Source organism: Lactuca serriola, chromosome 4, assembly GCF_051521515.1.
Source record: "Lactuca serriola cultivar US96UC23 chromosome 4, Lser_US96UC23_V15, whole genome shotgun sequence".
Taxonomy (NCBI): Eukaryota; Viridiplantae; Streptophyta; class Magnoliopsida; order Asterales; family Asteraceae; genus Lactuca; species Lactuca serriola.
In genome coordinates this window covers 106,420,996-106,440,294 of record NC_136411.1, presented here as the reverse complement: position 1 = coordinate 106,440,294, position 19,299 = coordinate 106,420,996, and positions in this window count along the sequence as shown.

The window sequence follows — 19,299 nt, the reverse complement described above, 5'->3', positions numbered from 1 at the left end:
TCTCCTTTTGTAATTTGGAAAACAACAATCCTATTATCTTTAGGATCCTTTTTCATAAACTTCTTTTCCTCCTTATTTAAATTCGCTTCAGAATTCTTGATGGAAATTTTAGGTTCCAAAATCACTTTTCCTTTACCCTTAACATCTTTCGATGTATTGACAGATTTTGAAACATTTTTTTCCGAGGAAAAATTAGGTTTAGTCTTTTCCAAAGGTTTCTTTTCATTTGAAAATGATTGTTTCGGAAAAGCTTTTGGTTTTGAAACTTGTGGAGATGAAGACTGTGGTTTTGAAAATCTTTTAGAATTCGGATTTGAAGAGACTTTCGCATTTTGATTTGCTGATCTTTCTTGATTAAGTTTTTTTGGATGACGTTTCAGTTGGAACATTTTTGGTACCACTCGGACAACCATTTTCATAAATAGAGCTAACCTTATTTAAAGGTTCAGCTACGTACTTCCCCTTTTTCTTTCAAGAGGTCATCTCAGAGAGACCTTTGGTTTCATCCGCATTATCAATGGGAGAATACCATAAGTATTCATCACACCTGTCTGCATTATCTTCACCTACAATAGACATTAGTTCTGACGGTTGATTTGTGTCCGATCCTGTTGTAGCGAAAACCTTATTCTGAATAGTTCTTACTTTCTAAAAAACAATTTCTTTTACTTTTAAAACTTTTGAGCCTTTATTTTTAGAAAAAGCGAACATATTCAATGGAGTTTTTGAAAATGAGATTTTTCTTAGTCACAGGCTCATTTTGAACAAAAGTGGAGCAATCTACCTCATCCTCCACAGAAATTTCCCTGATTTTGCTCTCATCAAATTCTGAAACATTTTCAGTGTCAAATGTATTTTTCGAACTCAATTTTGTGCATAATGAGTCAAATGTTTTCATGGTATCAGATTTAATCTGCTCTTTATCTTTCTCATCCAACGTTTGTTTTAGTATATCCTTATGAGCTTTTGACTGAATGTATGCATCGATTTTGTCAAGTCCTACTTTGTAAGATTCAGAAACATCATCTGAGGACACTATGGATTCACATTTGTAGCAGTTTGCATTGATTCCATCCTCTTTTAATTTGAGAAAGGGAAAAATCATTTTGTGTATATTCTTTCCCATTTCACAGTCAAGATGCAGTTGAGTGGTATGAAAATAAAGACGCTTAGCAATTAAACAGGAAATATTTCTTTGTTTTAAAATCCCTAAAGTTTCTTGTTGCAATTAAATAACATCATCCATAGACCTACTCAGCTCTAACTCCAACTTCTCTATCCATATTCGTCTCTCTTCACACTTGTTTGTAACCTTGCTGATTTGATCACTTAGGTTAGAATTACTTAAACGAGTTCTTTTAAGCTATCCTTAAAACTAGAGACAGTAAATTTTAAGTCGTCTAATTCAGATTCATAACGAGTGATTGGAATATTATGAGACTAAAGAATAGTTTGTACCTTACTAATGACTCTCTCGCATTCACTGACCTATTCCGAAACATGTCTTGCAGAAAACTAGTTGTCGGAGGTTTGACCTCCAGCAGTAGTGTATCCTCGCTGCTCAAAAACATCACCACGAACCATCAAGCATCTTCCCTCGTACTCTGGGACTTTAGGCTTCACAACAAAACATTCACCATGCATGGGTTTCCGAAATTCTTCATCCTCCGAATTGATCGACCAGACTTTAACTCTTGTAAACTCATCATCATCTTCTTGTACAATTATGGCAGGCATAGAACCATCAACACTCTTTCTCTTTCTAATCTCCTCTATCTTTTAGAGATAGTAATCCTTATCGTCTTCTTCGTCCTTCTTTCCACTCATTCTCCTTAACATGCACTCTATTGCCAAATGATTCTTGACGTGATAGTAGTTGCATTCATAGCCTTTTCCGAACTGTGGTTCCCCTTCCAGTTCCTGTTTTTGAGGCATCCAAAGTTATTTTTCTCAAACCATTTGGGATTTGGCACCATAATAGCATATTCTTCTTTAGTGAGTTCGCAATCAGAGAGATCGGACTCTGAATCTTCTTCAATTATATTTTTGCCCTTCACATCCAGGGCCGAATATCCCGTCCCAAAAACAACCTTTCATTCCTTTGTTACTTCATCTTCGTGGGATCTGTGAATTCCCACTAGCTTTGCCAAAGAATAGTTCTTGAACCTTATACCATTCATAAACATGACCTTTTGCTAGATTATTTCACGTCTTATTTTGTGTTTCACCATCCTACTCAGAAGATGATTGAAACGATTGAACTTTTGATCTAGCTTCTCCTCTGGCTTTTGAACGAAAGCGCCAAATTCCAAAAGAAGCAGTGTTTGAAATGAGTGTTCTAGATCTGCATCGCTGGAGTAAAGATCTTTTAATCTATCCCAGATTTCCTTCGCTGTTTCACAAGAACTGACCAGACAGAAGGTATCGGCTGGAAGAGCAAATCATATAATCCACAACACCTTTATGTTGCATATCAGCTTGTCTTTCTCGTCTTAAGCATCACCTGTAAGTTCAACAAGAATAACCAGCCTGATTTTTAATGACCGTCTTTATCACCGTGTGAGAGTATGTTTCAACAATCATGGCATGCCAAATGGTGGAACCGTGCTCCTCAAACCCTAGAACATAGCCCTCGAAATGTAAAGCCCAAACTTCATATTCTTGTAGGAAGAGAATTGGGATCCTGGTTGTCGATCCTATACCACTGGAAAGATTGAAAGATTGATTGTGAGGATCGTCGTGTTGCATGTTAATGATTCACTTAAAACGTGTAAAGAATCAGATGTGTAAACTAAAATCGAGTTTAGGGCTTAACAATGAACTAGATCTAATGTTTCCAATCGATAAAAGCGATGAAAATGATAAGAACAGATCCAAAAGCAACTTAAATCCCTAATGACACTCGATAGAAGATATGCGTATGATTTACACAATCTCCTGCTATGATACCAATTGTTGAGACAATAAATAATAGATCGATAGATTCTAAACATCAATATGAATCAAAATAACAAAAGCAATGATCGAAGTTTTGCTGAATGATTACAAATCAATGCCTTAGAAGATCTCGAGAAGAACTTATTTATAAAGGCAATGTAGGGCAAATACAGCTGATAACCCTAATATGGTGCATGCATGCACTATAAATAGTCTAACCCTAGTATCATAAATAACTGGGTGGACAGGCCCAACCCATTACAAAATGGACTATTCTAGAATAAAAACAATTGAAACAACATAAAATATCCCAACAGACTGTTTCTGAGTGTGTGTAACTCCAGTATCTTAAGTTCCTGAGAATACAATGTGTTTTGAAAAGTACATCAACATAAAGTTGGTGAATTCACAGGTTTTGATTGTTGGTACTTTTTAACCAAAAAGTATATGTTTATAGTATATAAGTGCTTTCTAACTAATATAAAGTAGTATATTTTTTTATAACCAAAAAGTATACATTTATAGTATATAAGAGTTTTCTAACTTATATAAAATAATATTTCTTCTAACCAAAAAGATACGCGTACATGATATAAGTATGTTCTACTTATATAAAACAATACGTTTTCTAACCAAAACGTATACATTTACAGTATATAAGCTCTTTCTAACTTAAATAAAATAGTACTTTTATAACAAAGAAGTATACATTAACAGCATATAAGTGCTTTCTAGTTATATAAAACAATACTTTTTGTAACCAAAAAGTATAAATTTACAGTATACAAGTACTTTCTAATTTATATAAAATAGTACTTTATAACCAAAAATTATGCGTTAACGGTATATAACTATTTCTGGTCCTTATACAAAATATAGATAATTGTAAATCATACAAGTATATGCATGGACTACATATAAATACTATTTCAACTTATATGAATATTTTTATAGTGTAACCGGTGTTACCATGAGACTATACCCGGGCTAAATGACCCGTTGCTTGCCTCTACTTGACGCTAAAAATGGATGCACCACAACAAATACTCTGGAAGCTTCATTGACGTCATAAACACAAATCACAATTATCACCTACTATGACTCATCAGGAAAAAGTTGTAGCTAGCAACCACATGCAGTGTGTCAAATCGTATAGATCTATATAGAACTTCCACGCTTGCTCAACCACATGCGGTGTGTCAAATCGTATAGATCTATATAGAACTTCCACGCTTGCTGAGGACTAACAGATATAGAGAATAGGTCTTTACTAAATATTTATTCTTAGTTGATGAATGAATATATCATGTGGACTCAACGAGTTTAATCATTTTTTAAAAGCGAGTGAGAGTAATAAAGTCACTAGACAAAAGGTTAGACCATGTGTAATAACTGTATAAAGTTTCTAACAAAACTTCGGCAACATAACGGTTATATATTGACTAAAAACCATGTTTTATCCAACATAAAGCTAATAATTCCAAATACGTGTAGCACTCTAAAGAGATGCATATATCGCTTTAAATTAACCTTTGATGATAAAACAAACATTTAATGATTTGTAACTATATATCTATAAATAAATATTTAACATATATATAAAAAAAATATCAAATATATAGCATGTATTCTCCCCCGAAAATCATTAAAGAGTTTAAAGGAGGGGTAGTGAAACTCACTTTCTTTACATTCTTTAACAAGATCACGAATCGGAAATCAGAAAGAAACATACAACACTCCATTTAACGAAACGTCTAAAGAAAGTTGTAGATCGAGACACTTTGGATCTGATTTATCTTGGAAAAATGTCACCGGAAAAACTGCCCGATTTGCCGGAAAACACCTCCAGTCTCCAGAAAATGGCAAACAAAGGTTGTAGTTAAACAAAAATATGTGTTTTGTAGCGCTTGTGAGAGGAGTTAGTGAGAGGAGAGAGGTCTCTTACAGCCGGTCGACGGCAGCAACAGCCGATGGTTTTGGTGGTTGTCGGATCCATTTCTCTCCAGATCTTAGGTGGTAAAGGGTATGGGAGGTTTTGGAGAGGTGTTTGGAGAAGGTGGTGCGGTTAGTGGTGCTCCGGTGGCGGTTCATGGATGCGACGCGGGGGCGCATGGTAGTTGGAAACAATGAGAAAGAGAGAGAGAGAGAGAGAGAGAGAGAGAGAGAGAGAGAGAGAGAGACAGAGAGAGAGAGACAGAGAGAGACAGAGAAAGAGAGAGAGATCGGCTAGATATGAGGGAGAGAGAGTTGGAGAGAGAGAGAGGGAAGAGCGCTCTCTTTATTTATATAGGGTTAGTGACAAGGTGGCCAACCAAATTGGTGACAAGTTTCGCCTCTCAAACGGTGACAAGTGTCACATCCCGTTTCATGACACATCATTGGCTCGCTCTACGTGTAAATTCCGACATCTCAAATTTTTTCTAAAACACTAGTCCATTGTCCAGAAATTACATTTTGGAATATGTAGAAATATTTACCTAACGAAAGACATAACTATATTAAATTTACATTCATAGTTGTTTATCCGAAGTTTTTCGATCTCAACGTTTCAACTAATTTCGTAAAATGATCCAGACTCTGTGTGAATGAAATCAAATATTAGGTTATTTCCTTACTTGAAAAATGTTATTATTTTTACTTAATGAAATGTGGAGCTATCCCAATGAACCTATTTAATGTTTGTTTACATGAAAATTAGTTATAATATGCATTTGTTTTCTTTCAATGTGCGTAACTTTTGCATACAAACTTCGTTTTCGACGTTCTTTATATCCAGGAAATTGTGTTCTCATAGTCTACCTATTTAGTGTTTTATTGGTACATAAAAAATATACTTAATACATAAATCTTGGTTTTAATGTACTTAGTCATTGCTTATGTATTGTGAATAATGTTTTGTTTGCCAACTATCTACATCTATCAGAGACTAAAGTTGTATTCTGAATACATTTCTAAGTGTAAAAACTTTAATTGCATTAAAATTTTGGAATATAATACATTAGGTCTATTAGATAGTGGGTTCACGGTGGTTTTAATCGGCGAACAACAACCTAATTTTACCAGTTGTCACACTTTTGTACGTTGCTAGGCAAACAATAAGCTCGAACACAGATCTAAGAAATGTTACTTAATTGTTTATCCACAAAAGTATTTTGAATACTTCTTTTGCAAGCCTTTTGAGAACAATGTGTTCGTTGCTCGAATAGGATTATTAATTGAGAGGGATCTCATATCTAAAGAGATCAGTGGGAGCCAAATTGATCTTGAAAAGATTCAAAAGTCAAGCGAAGAAGAACCTATAGTTGGCACTAGCAATCAACCGGAGGTAGTACAACCTATTAAGCAAACTGATATATCTCCAGTTCCCCTTCACATATTTAATAGAGTTTGTCTTCCTCATGAGTTTTATGGTTTCGGTATTACCATAGAAGGAGACGTGTACATAGTTGAGTATGGATGATCCATTTAACTATTAGGAAGTGATGGTAGACCTTGAGGCTGCCAAGTGGAAGGAAAGCATAAAGAGTTAATTCAGTTCATGTATGACAACCGAGTTTGGAATTTGATTCATCCCACACCTGGCATTAAAATATTTAGGTGTAAATGGATCTTCAAGAAGAATATAGACATGGATGGTAATGTGCACACATTCATGGCTAGGTTGGTTGTGAAGCTTTATACTCAGACTTAACGGATTGATTATGAGGATAATTTCTCACTAGTAGCTAAGAATAAGTCTATTATGAGGAAACCTTCTATGATTATGAAGTATGGAAAATGGATGTGAAAACCGCTTTCCTAAATGGAAAGCTCACATAGGATGTGTATATGTCACAACCTAAGGGTTTCATAGATCGAAATATCTAAAAAGAGTGTGTAAGCCTAAAAGGTCCGTATATGGACTAAAGCTATAACACCCATAAAAATTGAGCCAAATTAAAACATTTTATCTCATTCAAAAACCATTAAGTTCATACATCTTGTTTTCAAAATAATTTAAACATCAGAGTATCTCCCAAAACCATATCACAAAAATCATAAAACATGAGGAGCGGTACGATCACGCCTTCGCCTTGCCACGATCTCCTGAAGTACCTAAAACAACACAATGAACTGTAAGCCCGAAAGCTTAGTGAGCTACCCCCAAAATACCAACCACACATAAACATACTCACAACATATCACAAATAGAACATCCATGCACATCGGGTCTACGGTGTGACTGGTCCGCCCGCACCGGTCCTTCAGTCCACCAGGTCCACCCTCCGAGTCTAGCCATATACATTGAGTCTATAGTGTGATTGTTCCGCCCGCACCGGGCCTTCAATCCACCTGGTCCACTCTCTGAGTCTACAGTATGACTGGTCCGCCCACACCGGGCCTTCAGTCGGCCTGGTCCACTCTCTGAGCCTCAGCATGTTTGGTCTGCCCTCTTGGGGCCTTCAGCCTATCCAGACCGCTCGTTGGGCCTTCGGAGTGTCCGGTCCGCCATGGGTATGTTGGCCTACCGCACAAAGTAGGACCCGTCTCAACCCAACCCCCCCCCCCCCCCGTAAAACAACCATGTGCATATAAAACAAATAAATCACATAACAAATCCTTAACCAAATAAACAGTCTAACAGATCACAGAGCATATCAACACCCTAACCAGGATTCCGACCTAAACGGTCATTAGCATAACATCCCCTATATACCGGGTAACGACCTTAACCAGGTCAATAACATTACATTACCCTAAATACCGGGTACCGACCTTAACTAGGTCACTAACATAACACCATCCTAAATACCAGGATGCAGATTTAGCAAAGCAATAACATAACAAACAATACCCAGATTTCCATCCGATAAAGGGCCAGCCTTGGTGTCGTAGACCCTTTCGATATAGTGAGGATAATTCACCTACAATTTCCGAGTGAAGAGATAAGACCAAGTTGATCCGACCACCGACACGGACTTCACCACAGAGCACTACCAAAGAACCAATTCCATAAATACCAGAATTACCAAAATGCCCTAAGGAGTCAAACTGGTCAACTCTTGGTCAAAGTCAAAGTCCTCAATCAAAGTCAAACTTCCAGGTTGATTTTACTCGCCGAGTCAACCCGTCGACTCGTCGAGTTCCCATTCCCAGAAAACTCTCATAAGACAACTTAACTCACCGAGTCGCCCCAAGACTCGCCGAGTCCAATGATCTCTGAGTCCCATCCTGTCCGACTCACCGAGTCGCCGACCGACTCACTTAATCCAAGGCTTTAACCAAAAGAGGTTGGGGTTCTGCGACCTGACTCGCCGAGTCCAAGAACAGACTCGCCGAGTCCAAGGAAATCTTCAACAGACTCGCCGAGTTGTTCTTCCAACTCGCCGAGTCCCTGCACATGTTCATACAACTCGTCGAGTACACCCATGTGACTCGCCGAGTCTCTCCATTTCTCAATCCATTCAGAGGCTTTTCGATCCACGCAGGGGCTCCAATCCATAGATCCACCCTTCTACAATCTAATCCTCACATAAATTTGCAAACTTTACGTGAAACCAAGGAAATATAGGCCCAAAACACACTAGGGCTTGGATTTTAGAGAAAGGGGCTTCACCAACAACTCAATGACTAAAACTCTATGACATTCTAGACCATCATAAGTCTAGATCTGGAGTAGTAGCCTCATATCTAAACTTCAACTTGAAATAGATCTCAAACAAGCTAAGGAACTCCACATCAACCACCAAGTATGAACCAAGAAGGAAATTAGCTTGAGATTATGGCTTCTTACCTCTGAAATGTGCCCAAACAAATGTAGATCCCAGATCCACACAAGCCCCTTGATGCTAGCCTCTAATTCCTAAAGCTCTTTCCACCAAATTCCTCTTCCAAGCTCCAATCTCCTCAACAATGAAGTCTCACACGAAAATTAGGGTTTCTGGAACTCTCAGGGGGATTAGGAGGCTGGGAGAAGGACATAAAGTCCTTTAAATAGGGTGCAACCCTCGGGATTAGGGTTTTCTTTCTTCAGCACCAACTCGTCGAGTCCAAGCTGCTGACTCGGGGAGTTGGCCACTTAAACCGCGAGAGAATCCCGCTCCGACTCGGTGAGTAAGCAGGCCTACTCGGCGAGTCCCTTTCCTAAATTTACACTTTGCACCCTCCAACTTCTTGCTTCCGAACTTGGGATGTGACAAAAACAAGTGTCTTGCAAATATAATATTTGCTTTCATGAAAAGGTTAAAGAGTTTGGATTTTGTAGAAGTAAAGACGAGTCATATGTATATATCAAATCTAGTGGGAGTATTGTAGTCTTCCTAATGTTGTATGTTGATGACATACTGCTTATAGGAAAAAACATCCCAACATTGCAAAGTGTTAAGACTTGGCTTGAGAGTTGTTTCGCTGTAAAGGATCCGGGAGGCTGCATACATACTCTGTATAAAGATCTATAAAGATAGATCAAAATCTCTAATAGGACTTAGCCAGAGTATATACTGGGATAAGATTTTTAAAAGGTTCTAGATGCAAGATTCCAAGAAAGGGATTCTACCTATGCAACTTGGCATAAAATTGAGTAAAACTCGATGTCCCAGTTTTAGTGATGAATAAGAAATAATAAGTCGAGTCTTATATGCATGTGTTATAGGATCAATCTTGTATGCTATGACATGTAATCGACCTGACAACTCATATGCTCTAAGCATGGTGAGTCGCTTTCGGGACATTCCTTTTGAGAATCATTGGACAGTAGTAAAGAACATTTTGAAATACCTAAAAAATTATATGTTCTTGGAATATGGTGGCAAATATGAGTTGAGAGTAACATGTTATAGTGATGGAAATTTCCAAACTGATAGAGATGAATTGTGTTCATAGTCGGGATGGGTATTCTTGTTCAATGGGGGAGCAGTCACTTGGATGAATTCCATGTAAAAAAAAGTGGCGAACTCAACATGCGAGTAAGAGTATATAGTAGTTGGTGAAGCTGCAAAGGAAGCTACATGGTTGAAGAATTTCCTTGGTGATCTTGGTCTCATTCTGAGCATCAAGGATCCTATGGAAATCATCTTTGATGATGAGGATGTAGTCGCTTTGACTAAAGAACCAAAGGAGCATGGAAACTCAAGACATATATTCAAGAAATACCACTACGTAAGGAAGCGAGTTGAGGATAGAGACATTATCATGAACAAAGTGTCGGTAGACGATAATCCAGCTGATCCGTTCACAAATCCATTATCAAGTATCAACGATGCTAGCCGTACTATATCTATAGGCATTAGATTTGTTGATGATATGGTGTAATTGTTTAGCTGTTAGTTTGATAAAGTTTTTGAAACATTAAGTAGTATAAATTGTAACCGAAATAGTGTTTATTTTGTTAAGACTTAATAAAGTGCTAGTGATGTTATTATTTCTATTATTTATTATTGTGTTTCTCATTTGCATCTTTGGACCCACTTCCCGAGTATTAATTTACTCAAACCTCCACAATCATTCATACTCTTGGAAGTAAGTAGGGATTTAAGACTGTCATGAGTATTGATGGATTGACTGTAATTATTGGACATAGCATAGAGATTGTGCTAACACTCCTGAGTACTTAACAGAGATTTTAAGTATTAGAACAACCCATGCTTAGAGATTACTTCATGGATTCAGTCACGAGTAATTATAAGACGATAATATCTTCTATTCCTCAAACCTAGATACATTTTTTATAATTCTATTATATATTTGCTTACTCCAACACTATCTGTAAGTTGTAGCAATAGAGGGTATGTCCATGTATGATATTATGAAGTAGACAAAAACAATGTAGTCAAAGTTTATTTGTTCCTTCTTCCTTAACAAGAGAAGCAATATATATGGGACCCTAGATGATCTGGTTCTAACATCTTAAGTACCTGGATAGGTCCTTACTGGAACTGATGAGTTCAATCTGGCAGTCAGATGTAGTTGTCATAAATCTTTATCGTAAAACATAATCTTGAATCTTTGAGATTGACCGTTATTAATGTCTCAGATTCAAACAGATATCTTGTAGAACGACAGAATAGTTGGTCGCTTATCTGAGGGTTGAAGTCGATTATATCAGAGTTCGGTATATGCATTGGATGACATTTTCGTTGTTGATTATTAAGAAGTATTGGGCCTCATATAGTTGATGACTTGTCTAAATGGGAGACTGTTGGATGACATTTCCTCTTGAGTTTCCCTTAAGACTCAAATTGCGTATAATAAATAAATGAGGAATTAGTTTACTAATTATTATGGTTTAATAATTAATTAAAAGCTAATTGGAAAATATTTTAAGAATTAATTAAACAGTTTAATTAATTAATTGGTTAAATATTAATTAGTCATTAGTTGGTTAATCAGGAATATTCAATAACCACTTAACAGATAAGAGCTAGTCAAAATCTTCTTAAGGAGGATTTTGAATGTCTAATCGCATTCCACATGGGATGGAGGAAGAAACTAAGGAAGAGACTAAAGCTTGTAAATAGGGCCTTAGAGATCTCATTCTTCCTTGATTATTGGTGTCACACCCCAAAACCAAGAACGACAGAAACGTTCTGGGGCGGAGGACGTCATGTAAAGTATCACAACACAGTAAAAGTAAACAAGCAAACGACATCATCCATTGCATTGAATATATAATTTTAATACAAGCGTGTTTTGTACAGTTATAGACACCAAAAATAATGTGAATCAAAATAATAAGATGAGTCATGGATGCGCTCCATCTTCTCAAAAGCTGGCCTCGGTACCTGTCTACTGATGACCTGAGAATACAAGTTATTTTGAAAGAGTTTATCAGCATTAAGTTGGTGAGTTCATAAGTATTTAGTGTTGGTGTTTGTTATCAAAACGTTTGAACATGTCTCAAGTGTAATTTTGTAAAATGTATGTAAATGTTTGTACGTGTTTGTAAAAGTTTGAATCTCTCAGAAAAACCTATATTTTCTATTAAAAGTATCCTTCTACCAAGGTGTAACTGTTTTGTACGTTCGTTTGTTGTAAAAGTGTGTAATTTTCCCAAGGGTAACTATCATTATCAAAATATAGTTTGTACATAAATGTTTAAGTGAAATAATCACTAAATGTATATAAAGGATAAATTATTGTAGTACTGTAGTATTGTAATATAGGAACTACTGCTGTACTAACTACCTTAAACCGGATTTATATTAAGGTAACATGTGATTAATTGTACCATACTATCGACTGGATAAACAACAACAAGTGTAGGTCGTAAAAAGAAATGACGTTTGGCACCCGCAGACCTGCAGGTCCGACTGTAGCTAGCAGCAAGGTGTAGGATAGTCAATCCAGTATAGATCTATACGCAAACTCACGCTCTCCCTCCAAGAGACTCTGGCTACAACTCGGGCCATGACATTTAAGGCATGCTCCGATACAGTGGATCACAATTCTTGTCAATGTATATATCTATATTTAAGGTATTTTTACTTGTTCTAGTATCGTTGTATATGTTCTCTTTCTAGTATAGTTGTATATGTTCTTTCTCTAGTATAATTGTATATGTTCTTTCATATATGATATATAATTAATATTGAAACGACCCTCGGACGGCTACCCGACATCCCACCAGACCACATCCAAATCGAGAAAAAGGAAATAGGGCGGATGGCTTTCCTAAGCCCTTTAAAAATTGCTTATATATCTATACATATATGAGCATGAAATTTATAAGAAGTATAACAAAGTTTAAATAAAAGTATTTGGTAAGAAAAGATTTTGTAAAACATTTTGAAGTAAAACAGTTTGATAAACAGTTTGAACAGTGATAAAATCATTGGTTTTATAGTTATTAATCACATGTGATTGATGTAATAACTATAAGTATTCAACTTGTATTCCCCCCCCCCCATAAAAGCATTTAAAACATTTAAAAGTATTTCAAAGGTTAATTAAAGGGGTATGAACTCACTTGTGGTGAGTGGATTGAATTGAAGTGTCGGTTACGGTGCTAGGTGACAATTGAAGACTTGTACACACGCACGAGCCTAGTTATCATATAATGAACATATATATAACTAATTAGCCTTATTATAACTAATAAAATGAATTGGGACACTCTAGAACCTGGAAACACCTTGTTTCAAGTGTTAAAGTTCACAAGGATTGCATTCCAGTGTTAGTAATGAAAAACTAGGGTGTTTGGGGTCCAAGGGTAAACTCCTTGGGAGTTTACGGTCTAAATGACCTTTACCCTAGGAGTTTACGGCAGTAAACTCAAGGGTTTACGGTCTAAAATCCATTTCTTGCAACTATGTGTGGTTTGGAGGTTCAACAACTCCTTTGAAGCAATCTTGCTAAGTGGTTTAGCCTTTGGAATGGACTAGGGCCACAAAACACCCTCCTTGAGGTGTTTACGGCCTAAGGGTATTTTCCCTTGGGTTTACTACCGTAAACCCTTATGGGAAGGGATATTGCCTTTGTTTCAAGTCCTTATCACAACTAGGTAAACATCTAAGTTAGTTTTTAGGGCTAAGAAAGGAAAATGGCTCATTTAAACACCTTTTTGGGTGTTTACGGTTTTGGAATATCCTTAGACCGTAAACACCTATAATTTGTGGTGTTTGATGTTTTTCAAAGCCTAAACACATCCATGGGAAGTTTAACTAAGTTAAGGTAAGTCTTAGACTTCAAACTAGGGCTAAACATTGGACTTAAGTCAATTTTGGGGGTCTTTATGGTGTTTACGGCCCAAGCATCATCTTGGACCGTGAACACCTCAATCATGGTATTCTTGACGGATTTTCTTGGTGTTTATTTGATATACTAGCTTACAAGCACTCAAGGATGGAAGTACTTACTATAATGATGCTTGATTTGAGCTAAAAGGCCAAGAACACTTAGTGTGTGTTCTTGGTGTTTTGGAAAATCTAAACAAAATACATAAATGAATGGATGAATAGATGCATAAACACTAGATTAAGTGTTTTACTAACTTGAAATAGTTGGAATACTTACAAGATTGGAGTTTTGGAATTTAATTTTGGATGATACTTGAGAGAGTTTTTAGAGTTTACTCTTTTGACTATTTGGGGAGTAAACACAATGACTAGTTTCTTGGGGAGTAAACTCATACATATGCATGAGTTTACGACTTTTTGGTGATTCCTAAACCCAAAACATAAAAGTTTGGTCGGGTGATTCTAATAGGCGAAGTGTTTGCGGTTTTCAAAAATAAAAACACGAGACGACACTTTCTTTCGCTCGTTTGTTTAAAAATAATATTAACATAATCAAAAGAACTTTATATTTCTTAAAATAAGAAATAAAGATATTAATTCACGATACGAAGTGGTTGACTTTTAAGGTTTGACCGAATGAAAATTTCGGGTTGTCACATCATCCCCCTATTAAGGGAATTTCGTCCCGAAATTAAAGTTTAAACAAATAAAGTAGTTACACATAACTAAGCAAAAAGATGAGGGTATTTCAGTTTCATCTGATCCTCTCGCTCCCAAGTGAATTCCGGTCCTCGCTTGGCGTTCCAGGGAACCTTCACAATCGGGATACGGCTTTGCTTCGTCTGCTTGACTTCTCAGTCCATGACCTCTACCGGTTCTTCCACAAAGTTGAGACTCTCGTTGATCTCGATCTCGTCGAGTGGGATTATGAGGGCCTCGTCATACAAACACTTTTTCAAGTTAGACACGTGGAATGTAGAATGTGCGTTACGAAGTTCGTCAGGCAGGTTGAGTTTGTAAGCCACGGGGCCGATCCTTGTGAGGATCTCGAAGGGTCCTATATACCTCGGATTAAGCTTCCCACGCTTACCGAAGCGTGTCAAGCCCTTCCAGGATGAGACTTTGAGAAGGACTCGGTCTCCCACCTGGAAGTCCAAAGGTTTCCTTCGCTTATCAACGCAGCTCTTCTGTCGGTCTCTAGAGGCTTTCAATCGTTCATGAATTTGAACGATCTTCTCTGTCGTTTCTCGAATGATCTCCGGACCTGTGAGAGTGCTTTCGGGAACTCGTCCCTTAGCTAACTGGGTATCACCCACCTCAGCCCAGCACAGAGGAGATCTGCACCTTCGGCCATAGAGGGCCTCGAATGGAGTTGCCTTTATGCTCGTGTGATAACTGTTGTTGTAGGAAAATTCGACGAGGGGTAAATGGGTATCCCAAGCTTTTCCAAAGTCAATTACACAAGCGCGCAACATATCTTCTAAGGTCTGGATTGTTCTCTCACTTTGTCCGTCGGTCTGTGGATGGTAGGTTGTGCTCATGTCCAGCCTTGTTCCCAGGGAGTGTTGTAGCGATTGCCAGAATCTGGAGGTGAACCTATTATCTCTATCGGAGATAATGGATATAGGTACACCATGTAGTCGTACAATCTCCCTAATGTATGTTCTCGTAAGCTTCTCCATCTTGTCAGATTCTTTGATGGGCAGGAAGTGTGCAGACTTGGTCAATCTATCGACGATGACCCATATGGTATCAAGTCCACTCGTTGTCTTGGGCAACTTGGTTATGAAATCCATAGTGATCCGCTCCCACTTCCATTCTGGAATCTTTGGTTGTTGTATTAAACTGGAGGGCTTCTGGTATTCGACCTTGACCTTTGCGCAAGTAAGGCATTTACTTACGAAGGTAGCAATCTCTGCTTTCATATTAGGCCACCAGTATAGCTTTTTAAGATCCAAATACATCTTATCCGAACCTAGGTGGACGGAATACCGAGTGTTGTGCGCCTCGGTCATGACCAATTCTCAGAAACCACCGTGTTTCGGGGTCCAGATCCGATCCATGAAATATAGGGCTCCGCCACCCTTGGCTTCTAAATTCTTATTCATTCCTCTTAGGGATTCACTCGCTACATGTTCAGGTTTCATAGCTTCAAGCTGGGCCACCTGAATTTGCGTAGACAAGTGTGAATGGATAGTCATTGTCAACGACTTGACTCTACGACTAGAATATTCCTTCCGACTTAGGGCGTCCGCTACTACGTTGGCTTTACCCGGATGATAACGAATTTCGCATTAGTAGTCACTGAGTAGCTCGACCCACCGTCGTTGTCTCATGTTGAGCTCTTTCTGATCGAATATGTGTTGTAAACTCTTGTGGTCGGTAAAGATAGTACTTTTCATTCTGTACAAGTAATGTCTCCAGATCTTCAGGGCAAACACAACTGCCCCTACCTCAAGATCATGGGTCGTGTAGTTAACTTCGTGCGTTTTCAGCTGTCTCGAGGCGTAGGCGATGACCTTACCTCGCCGCATCAGAACACACCCGAGCCCTTGATTCGATGCATCGTCATAGACTATGAAGTCTTCTATCCCTTCGGGGAGGGATAGTATTGGTGCGGTGTACAAGGCTCGCTTGAGCGTTTGGAACGCTCTCTCCTGTTTCTCTTCCCAATCAAAGGCCACGCCCTTCTGGGTCAGGGTTGTAAGAGGTTTCGCAATTCGGGAGAAATTTTGTATGAACCTGCGGTAGTAGCCAGCGAGACCTAGAAATTGACGAATTTCTGTAGGCGTCTTCGGTGCTGACCAGTTCTCAATGGCCTTAATTTTGGATGGGTCCACGTGGATTCCCTCTTCGCTTACCACATGTCCTAAGAATTCGACTCTTCAGATCCAAAATTCACATTTAGAGAACTTCGCATAGAGTTTCTCCGTTCGTAAAGTTCCTAGAACTTGTCGCAGATGATCGCCATGCTCTTCCTTACTTCGGGAGTAGATCAGGATGTCATCAATGAATACTATGACGAACTGATCCAAGTAAGGTCGGCATACTCTATTCATCAAATCCATGAAAACTGTTGGCGTATTGGTCAATCCGAATGGCATCACCACAAACTCGTAGTGTCCATAACAAGTTCGGAAGGCTGTCTTCGGAACATCCTCCTCTAACACTCGTAACTGGTGATATCCAGATCTTAGATCAATTTTGGAAAATTAGCTCGCTCCTTGCAGTTGGTCAAATAGATCGTCTATGCGAGGCAGAGGGTAACGATTCTTGACCGTTATTTTGTCGAGTTCTCTGTAGTCGATACACATATGGAATGCTCCGTCTTTCTTCTTAACGAATAAGACCGGTGCTCCCCAAGGCGAGAAACTTGGTCTTATAAACCCTTGCTAAGCAGTTCGTTAAGTTGACCAGATAGTTCCTGCGTCTCTGCTGGTGCTAATCGATAGGGAGACTTGCTATTGGGGTAGCTCCTGGAACTATGTCGATTCTGAACTCGACCTGTCGTTGCGGAGGTAATCCTGGTAGCTCTTTTGGGAAAATGTCGGGGAAGTCGCTCAATACTGGAATGTTCTTTAGTTCTTTCGCTTCGAGGCTCGTATCGACGACGTGATCAAGGAATGCATGGTATTCTTTATGTAGATACTTATGTGCTTGAATACTTGATATAATACAAAGACTCGCACCCGGTTTGTCGCCGTAGACTATAAGAGTTTCGTTAGACAGGAAGTTTAGACGGACTGCTTTCTCGAAGCACATGATGTCGGCGCGATGAAGGCTTAACCAATCCATGCCGATGATAACGTCGAAGCTTTTTATTAAGACCGACATAAGGTCGACTGGGAATGAATGGTTATCTAGAGTTAGGGTACAACCTAAGTATATGCTATTCGTACTTTCAGTTTTTCCATTTGCCATTTCTATTGTGAATTGTTCCTTAAGTGTGTGCAGTTGTTGCTTAAGCATGCGAGCAAATTTATGGTTCATGAGGCTTCGCTCCGCTCCACTATCGAGTAAAATGCATGCATAGGAGTTATCGAGGAGGAACATACCAGTCACCACTGTCGGGTCAGCAACTGCTTCCCCGTGGCCTATAGCTAGTACCCTTCCTGCTCCACCAGCATTCTTTGCTTTGGGGCAGTCCCTCTTATAGTGGCCTGCTTCGCCACATCCATAGTAGGTCGGGCTCGCCCCAGAGCGGGGGACTTGAGTGATTGGCCTTGCCGGAGATCTATAGAAACGAACAGTGTGTCCTTTCTTGTTGCAGTTAGAACACTGCATTTCATGGCAGGGGCCGTTGTGGTGGAAGTTGCATTTGTTGCACTTTGGCAGACTTCCAGCACACTGCTTCACCGGAGTAGTAGCAGCAGTAGGGGTTATTGCGGCATGCATAGCCACAACTTGTTGCTTTTTGGCAGCTCGCTGCCTCTTCTTCTCTTCCCAGAACTTCCGCTTAGTGTCAGCGGGTTTGGAGGGTTCTGGAATGGCTAGGGTGGTTGTTGTTGCAGGGGTTTTGACTCCATGGTCAATGAGTCGTTGTGCCAGTCGCTTGGCACTTTCGAAGGTAGAGGGGTTTGATGATAGGACATTCCCCTGATACGGAGGCACTAGCCCCCATATGTACCTTTCGATCTGTTTCCCTTCAGTAGGAACCATATTAGGGCAGAGGGCCACCAATTCGTTGAATCTGGCGGTATAAGCGACCACGTTGGTGCCCTTCATGGTCAGGCTCCAAAGCTCCTGCTCCAATTTCTTGATTTCGCCCCTCGGGCAGTATTCCTCAATCATGAGGTCCTTCATGGTTTCCCAGCCCATATCATTCTCTACTACGAGAGTCAGCGCTTTAATGTGGCCGTTCCACCACGTCATGGCCTTTCCTTCAGAGGTGCATGTGGCATATTTGACTTTGCTCGCAGCAGGGCATGAACAGATTTCGAAGACTGATTCAGTCTTCTCAAACCATTGTGACAGGGCAATGACTCCGCCGGTCCCATGAAAGAACTTCGGCTTACAGTTGGTGAAATCGTTGTAGGAGCACTCTCTTGAGCGCACAGGGGTTTCAACCGGAATTGATTCAACAGGGGTTCCACCTCTTCTGGCATTAGTAGAGTGATACTGAGCCATGGCAGTTGCCACTGCTGCGGCTACGGCAACATTCAGGGCTGCAGTATCGATGACCGGAGGAGGTGGTGGAGGTGGTGCTGGGTTATTCCTGGTAGATTTGCGAGGAGGCATCTTTCAGCTATAAGTTTATAAAGATAAACAAGTGGTAAGAATCAATCGTACGTAGGGTGAGAGTGACATATGGACTAACTAACTGTAGCCCAACAGTTGAATGAGCGTACGAATTGAGATCACAATAGGAAAGAATAGTAGGAAAACAAAAGTGTACAGATTTTTCCACAGATTAGATAGCTTTCAATATTACTGGTATTACTGATGTAATAAGTTCGAGGAAAATCGACCTATCAGTAGGCCTTACATCATACCGTACGGAAAAGTTTGACAGTTTCTAGGTTCCTAGTTAGAGTACTGAAAGTTAGGAATATTTTACAGACAAGTGCTACTTAGAGCACATATTCTAAAGGCTATTCCTTAATCAAAAGACAGAGATGTACTAGACATCTTTTAACGGTGATAGGAATTC